Genomic DNA, 9,558 nt, shown 5'->3' with positions numbered 1-9,558 from the left:
TGACTTGCGCATGGCTGGAATGCTGCCTCCTGGACAAAGGAAACAGCGCCATTGCTTCCTGCACCCACTTTTGCCTCTGGCCCCCACCCACCCCTGGCACATGGCCCTTGGAAGATTGTCCACGAGGCAGTGGCGGCCTCAAGCTGAAAAAGGTTCCCACTCCTTCTATAGAGCCACTGCCAGTCAGAGTAGACAATACTGGGTGAGATGGACAACTAACTCCAGAACGGTACAGTGCTTATTATTATTAGGAACTATATCCTATCCTTCCTCCCGAAGGAACCCAAGGTGGCAAACATAGAACAATTCAGCAAGAAAAACAGTTAAAAACATTCCAGCACACAGTTAAAATATTTTAAAACAGAGCTTAAAAACATTCTTTCATTAGGAACCTTCAGGTTGCCAGGAACAGTCCCCTTGAACCATCAAATGCCTGGATAAACATGAATGTTTTCAAATTCCTCCTGAAAGTTAATAGTGATAGACAGGGCCGGTGCCAGAGGGCGGCCAGGTCAGGCCATGGCCGGGGCCCACTGAAGGGCCTCTCCTTAGGATGGGTGGGTAGCACTCCCCTTCCGCGAGCTGCACAGCTGATCATGGGAGGGAGCTCCCATGCACCCCCCCCACTGCCGTGCAGGCCCGCAGCAGCTGCCTACCTCTCTCTTCACATCAATGCTGGTCACCAGGGCTGGTGTCAGGCATGCCAGGGCTTGTTGTATTGTGGGCGCAAGCCTGCCATCAACCAAGATGGCGGCCAAGGTTTCCCTAAGGGCTTGATGCCTCTGCCGCCATCTTGGTTGATGGCAGGGATGCAAGCGCGTAGCATGCATGTGTGCCGTCAACTAAGATGGAAGCGGAGGCATCAGGCCCTTAGGGGAATGTCAACTGCCATCTTTATTGATGGCAGGGTTGCGCCTGCAGTGCAACTATCCCCGACATGCCTGGCGCCGGTCCTGGCAACCAGCATTGACGTGAAGAGAGAGGTAGACGGAGCATGTGGCAGGTGGCTGTCATGGGCCTGTGTGGCAGTGTGTGTGTGTGTGAGCTACCCACCCACGCTAAAGAGGAGCCCTTCAGGGAGAGGTAGATTGGGTGTGCGTGCATGTACTGGGCCCTGGGGCAGGCTGGTGCCCAAGGTCCCCAGCATGCCTGGTGCCGGCCCTGGTGATAGACAGATCTCACTGGGGAGGGCACTTCACAAACAGGGAGCCACCACTGAAAAGGCTCTGTTGGCGTAGTAGCTGGGAGACGAAGGTTCAAATCCCCACTCAGCCATGAAGCTCACTGAGTGTCCTTGGGCCAGTCACCATCTCTCAGCCTAACCTACTTTACAGGGTTGTTGTGAGGATAAAACGGGGAGGAGAATCATGTACTGCAAGGATAAAATGGAGAGGGGAAGAACCATGTATTCCACCTTGAGCTCCTTGGAGGAAAAGTGGGATATAACTGAAATAATAAATACGTAACCTGACCTGGCATATGGCTGCTTCTGATGTTCCTGCTGACTGGGGATTGAATAGAGGCATAAACAGGTCATGATTCAAGACTGTGTTGGGGAGGGTGTTTACCTAGAATGATAGGACCAAGATCAAGATTCTGAACAAATGAGGCTCTTTAGCAAAAAGGTACCAGAACTTTTTACATCGCCATTATCAATACACAGGGTACTTTGCACATAACAAGGGAAGCCTCTGCTTCAACAGGAACTTACGCTTTACAATTGCAACATAGAGGGGGGCAAAAGAGAGGAGCAAGGGCCAGTATCAGCTCCAGGTTTCAGAGAAGGTGTGAGGAACCTTGGCTCTCCAGATATTACTGAACTACAACTCCCATTAGCCCCAGCAACTATGGTCAATGGCCAGGGATGATGGGAGCTGTAGTTCAGCAAAATCTGGAGGGCCAAAGGTTCGTCACACGTGCTTTAGAGGGGCCTTGGCCAAACCACACTCCTTGAGCCCTGTCCCCTTATCCACTCTCTACAGCAGGTTTAAGGGGCTGTTGTCAGTGGAGCCCCCAATGGACCCTTGGCAAATGCCCAACGATGCCAACCCTTGGTGCCAGCCTTGGGAAGGACAAACAGGAGGAACAAAGCAATCCATTCAATTGTACATACTTGGGCTTAGTTTTTGTTGGGAGGTGATGAGGATGAAGGGATTTTAGCATAGACTTTGTGGGAAAGATGGGTTTTAAGGAGGAATTTCAAAAGAGACTGCAGGCAGCTTCAGGAAGTCAATTCCATGAAGGGCCAGTTACACCTAAACCTGCCCTAACAGGTTTAAGTCACATGTTTAAGGGAGGGTAAAAAAAAGCAATCGGAAAGTGACCAGCCTTTGTAATTTGCTCCCATTGGCCGTCTATTCTTATCACTGGAACATTCTTCCCGACACCCAACCTAAATCTTTTCTCCTTGCATTTAATCCTATTACCGGCTATGCTATAATTCCAGATGGAACAATCTGTCCCCATTCTTCTGAAGGAGTGTTTTTGAATTAAGAATGGATATCCGCAAGATCATTTAAATATAGACTAAGTTGCCTTTTAATGACTGCATACACACTGTACATTTACAGAACATGGTTTCCCCAAAAGAATCCTGGGAATTGTCATTTATCTCTCAGAGACCTACCTTTCCCAGCACCCTTAACTATAGTTCCCAGGATTAACATAGGAACATAAGAAGAGCCTGCTGGATCAGGCCAGTGGCCCATCTAGTGCAGCATCCTGTTCTCACAGTGGCCAACCAGGTGCCTGGGATTCTTAGGGGAAAGCCATGGGCTCTAAATGTATTGTCGGTACACAGCCAGAGTTCCTATTTTAGCCATCTCTTCATGAAGGAGGTTGGCTTATGGGCATCAAAGGGGGCAGAGTAACCCCAAACCTCCCCAACACCTTTATAAAAAGTTGGGACAGTGTGAACAGTTCAGGATTATAACAAGACAAAACGGAGGAATTCTAGGACCCAGTCTGAAACAACATGATGTAGCAACCTTGCTGAACCTGAGCAGGTCTAGGTCCAGTAAATGCTGTCTTGAATTAAGAACCAAGGAATGTAACATTTTAACCAAGCTTTGGCTATCCTGGTCACACATGCCGCTGGGTAAACTAGCATTAAAACCTTGAGAACACAGCTTAGAATGGTTCAAGTGATGCTGCTGTCTGCATGGACTAATGGCAAGGACAGAGCAACAGGGTGTAACCTCCACTGTCATAGGCAATATGAATACTATTTGCTGAGAACTGCAGGTGGAAAGTGCTGCGCTTATTTCCTGCTTGCAGGTTGCCCATGGGCACCTGGTTGGCCACTGTGGGAACAGGATGCTAGACTAGCTGGGGCACTGGCCTGCTCCAGCAGGTTCTCATTTTCTTTATCACCTCCCAAAGAGACACATGATCTAATGAAAATCCTAAGAATGCTTGTGTTAATATCTTGCCAATTGCAATCTGTGGTCTTCCAGAGTTCAGAAGGAGGAATATCTCACTAAAAGAAAAAAAGTGAGTATTTCCCATAAGCCCCAGTCAGTGCTGCTGGCTGAGGAGGATGGAAGCTGTAGTCCAAAACGTGTGGAGTAGACCAGGTTGAGAAAGGCTGAACTAGAACAATCTCGGCTTAACATCCTGTTGAAATATGTTTCATGGTTTTGTTTTGTTTTAAAAAAGGAAAGCATAAACTTTAAACTTCTTAGCGGGGCTGTGGAGTCAGAGTCGTGGAGTCGGAAGCAATTTTGGGTGGAGTCGGTAGAAATGTACCGACTCCAGCTTTGAAATAAATTTTGATTGACAAATTTTTTAAAATATAAACTCAAAATGTCAAAGCAGCTTCCCATGAAGTCAGCTGTAGTTGAGCATTTCACCATAACTCAAGATGGAAAACATTTTGTGTGTATGACACAGGACCCAGATGAAGACAAATGCTGTGATGCCAAGATCAGCGCATATTCAGGCAGCGATAAAAATGCTCCTACGAGAGCTTCCAATTTAAAAAGACATTTACAGCCCTTTCCAGGGCTGTGGAGTCGGAAGCAATTTTGGGTGGAGTTGGACAGTAGAAAAATAGAGGAGTCGGAGTCGAAGGTTTGACGTACTGACTCCACAGCCCTGCTTCTTAGTAGGGGAATGTTGAGAATATTCAACACAGAACTCCTCCCCCCCCCCCCGGCTTTTGACTGAACATCAACTTTGGGACATATCGATGAGTGGCTGGATCTTTGACTTGGGAAAGAGGGGCAGATTGATGGAAGAGAGATGGTTTTATTGAGGTTTGCCATTAAATGAACAGTGGCCAAGACTGCCTTAATTACAACATTCCCAAGTTAGGCACTTCTGCTAGGAGAGGGATGTTGCACAAGCTCATTGAAGGAAACCGTCTGAACAATCTATCTTGTTGGATTCAAGTCAAAGAGGAAATCTTGCCAGGACACACTGCTGATGCCTTTTAAAAAAATGTTTTTAAAGGACACAAATATGTGGAAAAGTGGGAACAACATGATGAGGAAGTAGAGTAACAATTTAGCACTACATTTAGAAGAGCGGATGGGTTTTGTTCGTGTGTGTATGTATTTTAATGAGCCCAACACCAAGAGAAACACAGTATAAAAGGTAACATCTAAAGGATTCCCAAAACAATGGTCCACCAGTGGTCCACGTGCTTCATTCAGGTGGTCCGCGGGATGTCTGGATTTGTGCTTGCTACCACAAAGTTACTAGAATACATTCTGGAAAATTCCAAAATCCGTATTAGGGCAAAAGAAAAATTTATGAGGGTGAGAATGCTCAAGTCCTCCAGAACTTGGCATCATGTTAGATGGTATGCAAAATTTGGTGGTAAGGGAGGAGAAAGAAGTCAGCCTGCAACAGCATCTCCACAGCTTCAGCTGAATGTTTATTCCTTCCTCCTTCAGTCCATCTTAAGACTCTTCCAAGCATCCTTGGAAGTCTTAAGATGAACCAAGGGAGGAAAGAAAAGACATGAAGCTGAGAATGTGGAGTTGCTGTTGCACAAGACCTTTGGGGAAGGAAAGGAGAACAAACATCCAAACTGACCAAGTCCCCCATCTCCAGAAATACAAAAGCCATCTTGTGACTCAGGTCTGTCCCCATCCCTAGGGACCCCCGCAGACATTTTATTGATGATGATTTGTGCTCATGGTGGTATGGGGACAGTTAGACATGATCCTACTTCCAATATTGTTTAGGCATGCAAAAGGCATACTGCTTCTTTTCTAATCGGTGCATGTCCCATAACTTCTTGCAGAAATCCTATTTTTTATACCATAAATGTTTCAGATTTCATTTTCTGTCTTGCTTCTGCTGGACTACAGGGCAAGAATGCCCTTCCAGACAGCAATAACGTTGGAAGTGGGGCAAGAGCAATTCCAGTTTTGTTCTTTTGTTTATGTTCCAGAAGGGAGATAGAGCTAGGGTCCTCCACATGGATAGGCTTGATTACCTTTACCTGTGATGCTCTGACTTCCTTCCGGCTGTTAGACTGATACCTCTTTAGGGAAGCTTACCTGCCCCTCCTCCTTCCACCCTCTCTTCTCCAGAGAGGAGACACCCTTTGTCTCTGCTCTCTCTCTCCTAGCCATGAGGTCAACTCCCATGCCTGGGCATTGTGCCTCCAACTTAGTTCGTTAAAACTAGGTATGCCTTTCTATCTACTATGTATTTCTATAAATAAAGTAGCTTCTCCTGTTTTACTAAGTTTTAAGTCTCAGTGATCCTAATGCAGTGTAAACGCACACACACACGCTGGCACACTCGCATTTCGGACCGCTGTTACTCTCTGCTGTGCTGCTTAACAAATTTAGCACCAGCAACAAATAAAGCATTGGGAAAGCACAGCAGAACAGCTAATAAAAGTGGAACAATGTGTGGATGGTACAGTATAAATCTTCCATGAAGGCACTATTATTGCATCAATGACATGTTGTACAATACACCTGTAAATAAACCCACCACTCTGGAAGAGGCTATATGGAATACATCAGCAGCATCCTAAACTAGAGGGGAAATATTTTTATAGCACCTTGAGACAAGATTTTATTTCAAGGGAACATTCCCTCCTACTGGGAGGTAAAGCTATCCAAAGTGGCTCTATTGATTTCTTAAATAAAAAAAAGCACACCACCTTCCATTCATTTGCACCTTTATTGATCTAAAAACTGACTAGTTTTTTAGTTAATTAAATTATATACATGGGTAAAAATGTACCTGAAGCAAGAAATGTACTTTGGGAAAGGGGGGAATGCCTCTTCCAAGACTGAGTTTGCCACCTGCAGTTTTCCTAATCACCTGTACTAATCTAAAAATCAGCTGCCTGATTCATGGCAGCATGCTTTAACTGAAACAGTACAATCACTTAATCTAACCCATTAAGCATTGCCATTCCATTTAAAACTGAGGAAAGGCCATATGCCGTAGCTCAGTGATAAGAGCACACACATTGCATGCCAAAGGCCTTAGGTTCAGTCCCCAGCATCTCTGTGAAACAAGGCTGGGGGGAGACCCTGTCCAAGATCCTGGAGAGACACTGCCCATCAGAGTGGCTGGAGTGCCAGAGTTAAGAGAAGGGGGGGTCCTGGCTCAAATCCTCACTAAGCCGTGGAGCTCACTGGGTGACCTTGGCCAAGTTACCCTCTTAGCCAAGTCTACTTTGAAAATGGAAATGGACTGCCTTCAAGTCAATCCCAACTTATGGCTACCCGATGAATAGGGATACCCTGTGGAATTCCTTCCCTTTGAATATTAGGCAGGCACCATCTCTGCTATCTTTTCGGTGCCTTTTGAAGACTGTTTGCTTTCAACAAGCCTTTTAAGTTGAGAGCTATCCCAGTCTATGTCTGTGTCAGAATTGCTTAATATGTTTTTAAATAATGTTTTAACCCTTTTTTAAAAAGTTTTTTAAATGTTTTTAACGCTGTTTTGTCTTAATTTATTTTAAGATTTGTTTTTATGATTTTAAAGTGTTTTCAGTGCCTTGTTTGACACCCTGGGCTCCTGCTGGGAGGAAGGGCGGGATACAAATTAAATAAATAATAATAATAAATAACTTCATGGTAAGCGGTATTCAGAGGGGGTTTCCCATTGCCTCCCTCTCAGGCTAGTCCTCCCCAGCTGGCTAGGGCCTGCTCAGCTTGCCACAGCTGCACAAGCCAGCCCCTTCCTCATCCGCAGCTGCCAGCTGGGGGGCAACTGGGCTCCTTGGAACTATGCACCTTGCCCACGGCTGCACAGGTGGCAGGGCACATAACCACTGAGCCACTCACTGTCAGGGTGATCTTTAGCTGGCCCTTGACGCCCAGGAGACATGAGCAGGGATTTGAACTCACAGACTCTGGACTCCCAGCCAGGCTCTCCTCCCCACTGTGCTATACCAGCTGCTACTTTACAGGGACAATATGATGATTAACTCCCCCCCCCCCGTAAAACACCTTAAAGCTCTTAAAAAGAAAAGCAGGATACAAAAACAAAGAGCACCTTAGATGATCCATGGGTCTGCCCCAATAAAAGACAGCTTCCTACTTACAACCCTATTCCTTCTTAAGCCATGTGATTAACCAAAGATGACCAAGAAGCATGTACAAGCTGAACCAAACAAAAAAAGGTTATCCTAGATTACACACGAAAACCTTAATGTCAACATGAGATACGCTAAAAATAATTTCCAGTTCCTAAGCACTATTACTCACATTTCCAAAGAGGCTGCAGCCAGCAGTGGAACACCTTCGCTAGCTCACCAATATTTCCCCCTTCGAACAGCTGCATTCAACAGGTAAAGCTCTTGCCTGGCTAGAGATCCAACACTGGCAGCAGCTTTACCTGCAGAATTTCTCCCTCTTGTATTAAATAAGATGCAAGACATGGGCGGGGAGCAGGGGAAGGAGACCCTCCTTTGGATCGCCCAACACAAAGGAAACCAGCCACCACTTCCAACAGAGGCACAACAGAAAACTAGAGGAGGAAGCAAAAAGGAGGAACTATCCCCTGCTCCCATCAGCCACAGACTTTTTCCAGCCTCAGGGCCACATTCCCTTCTGGGCAACCTTTTGAGGGCCACGTGGCAGTGGTGGGCAGAGCCAGAGACAAAGGAGGGCAGAGCATCAAATGTAACTGTTCCCTTTGCACAACAGGCCCGTTGTTCCTACACACACACCTCTCTGTCCTCCATCCTGATGAGAAAAGGCATGGCCAGAGTTCCAAGGATACAGATCCCAGCTGGGTCAAAACTCTCCGGGTGCAAAGCAGGACCAGTAAAGGGTGGGCCTGGGGAGGGTTCAATAGACCAGATCTGGCGGGCCACATTTAGCCCCAGACTGAGGTTCCCCACTCATGGTTTAAATGGTTATAATCATCAATTTTTGCTAGCAAGTCTCATCTCCCCATTCCTCTAAGCAGCCCAAGGCAGACTACTTGATTCTCTCCCGCCTACATCAACCTTAGAAAGAAAGACTGGCCTAGGTCCAAACTCATCCAGTGACTTTGGGGAAGGGCTGTAGCTGAGCTGGTAGAGCATCTGCTTGGGATGCAGAAGGTGGTCCCTGGCTCAGTCCGTGACATCTCCAGGTAGGGCTGGGAACAGACCCAGTCTGGAATCCTGCCAGTCAGTGTAAGGCAATATTGAGCTGGATGGACCAAGGGTCTGACTCAATAGAAAACAGCTTCCTATGTAGGGGAAGCCAATGGGGTGCCCTCCAGATATTGCTGGGGTACAACTCCCTTCTTCCCTGACTGTTGGCCACGCTCGCTCAACCACATCTGGAGGGTGTGTCAGGCTGGCTCCATCTCCCAAACTTGTTCAGTTAATAAATCAATTTCAAAATCCAGAACTTGGTGGTGGTGGGGCTTTTTTATATTAAAAAAGCCACAACAACAGCAACTTAAATCTGTCTACTGCAGCTATTTAAATCACCTTTATTCAAAAGCAGTCCAAGCTGTCAGAAATCAGGAGGTAGGGGACTTGCTAGGAAAGTCTGAGACACGATGTCCTAGACACAATAGGACAGCCTCAGGTTGCTTCCAAGCGCACGTCAACCACAGAAAGAACAGGAGGCCCATCAGATCAGGAATTGCTTTGCTTCCACTTGCTCAGCAATTCTCCGGGGTGGGCGTAAGGAGAAAGAGGGGGAAACAAATTCAGTCTCGGTCCAAAGGCTACTTCACAGGCCTCTGCCCTCACTGGGCCAAGAGGCACTTTCCAGAATGCCGACACACAGATACGCAATCGTTGTAACATGTCCAGTTCTAGCTGCCCCCTCACAGTCCAATGTGAAAGTAGCCATCTGTTCACTCCTGAAGATCAATTTTGGCTGCCTGCAGCACTCAGCGCGAGTTATCTTACAGCAATTAAGCAGCATGTTGCTGCCAAGGATCCAAGTTCAAGGCAAGTTGTCAGAAAGTTATTATTGAAGGAAAGTGGCTGTAAGTGGAAGGGCTGGAGCTCGGGGGGGGGGAGGACAGAGCATCTGCTTTGCATGCAGAAGGTCCTAGGTTCAATTCCTGGCATCTCCAGGCTGGCCTGGGATAAGACACCTTGTCTGAAACCCTGGAATGCTGCTGCCA

The sequence above is a fragment of the Rhineura floridana genome, chromosome 11 (genome assembly GCF_030035675.1).
Source record: "Rhineura floridana isolate rRhiFlo1 chromosome 11, rRhiFlo1.hap2, whole genome shotgun sequence".
NCBI classification, from domain to species: Eukaryota; Metazoa; Chordata; class Lepidosauria; order Squamata; family Rhineuridae; genus Rhineura; species Rhineura floridana.
This window is presented reverse-complemented; position numbering follows the sequence as displayed.